The sequence below is a fragment of the Cynara cardunculus genome (genome assembly GCF_001531365.2).
Source record: "Cynara cardunculus var. scolymus isolate 2C chromosome LG 5, CcrdV1, whole genome shotgun sequence".
Taxonomy (NCBI): domain Eukaryota; kingdom Viridiplantae; phylum Streptophyta; class Magnoliopsida; order Asterales; family Asteraceae; genus Cynara; species Cynara cardunculus.
Window position 1 is genome coordinate 6,503,814 of NC_037532.1, and position 1,433 is coordinate 6,505,246.

Sequence of the window (1,433 nt, forward strand, 5' to 3'; positions counted from 1 at the left end):
TATATATATATATATATAAACATATGTGATCCTAACACATATGAACTCGTGTGATTCATATATAAACTAATTACTAATTCACATATAAACCCGTGTGATTTATATATGGACTAATTAACCGATTCATATATGAACCATGGGTTCACATATGAACTTGTTTGCCACTTATTTATAAAAATTATGAAATTACCCTTTGCTTGACCAGTCAAAGCCGCAATTCTTGACCAATCTTGAATGTATGAAAGACTATGATCACTTCTTTACTTCTTAAATGAACCTCTCTTTTTAACTTTATATAATTACATATATAGATATTATTTCGTAAACAAGTAATAGGTAATGGATAACGAAAAACCATACCCACTAAAAATTCAGGTAAACGATAATAGATAAAATGATAAAGTTTTTCTTTACCATACCCTTATCCAACGGATCGAAAACGAGTTTATCCTTACCCTTTACCAACCCTAATAGGAGGGGATATGTTTAGCAACCCATGATTGAAAATATATAAAGCGTGAAATTCTCTAAATCCGGAGAACTCCCCAAAAATATTACCTTGAGAAAAATATTTTTTATTATATTCCTACAAAACTTTGATGTTAAATTTTTAGAAAAAAAAAACAATATTTTATTAACTGTATAAAATATTTTAATGATACAATCAGTGTTATAATCTCAAAAATGTAAGAAAGCTATTTAGAGTATCTCCAAGAAATTCTCAATAATTTATCTAAAATAAAAAAACTAAATGTTCAAATAATTTTAAAAAAAATCTGCATTTAACTCCAACAATGCTCTATTTTGAAGATTTAAATAAATAAATTTTGTTTTTTTTTTAAATTTTAAAATTCTGTTTACATTTAAAAATACATTTTTAAACCAAACCCAAAAATAAATAAATTTATAATATTGTTTATCTTCACCGGTTCCTTGTAACCAATCCTGATGGATCTTTTTGACCTGACCTAACAACCGGTCCCAAAAAAAAAAAAAAACCCAACCCTTAACATATTCTTCTAAAAAATTCGTAACCAGACTTAATCAACCGAATCCTAACCGAACACCCAACAATTCTGATCCCTCCAACCAAAAAAGTTACATTTATAATCATATCTGGTTGAAGATGCTCTTAATTATTTTCCACTAGAAGAGACAAATCTTGTAGTGTGTTTCCAAGGACATGCATTTGCAGATGCAAATTGTGGGTATTGGGATCTTGTATCCAAATTCAAGTATATGGGGATATGTGTAAATATAACTGATTTATGAGTTTATTGTAAAAATCTCGTTTAAATAAGCAAAAATAATTTATAATTTAGTTTATTAAAATGCTACTTCAAATATTATTTTAATAGGATTTGTTTATCACTTTGTTTTGGTTAGTTTTTTATTGAAACGTTATATCGATAATATTATTTTTTATTTATTAT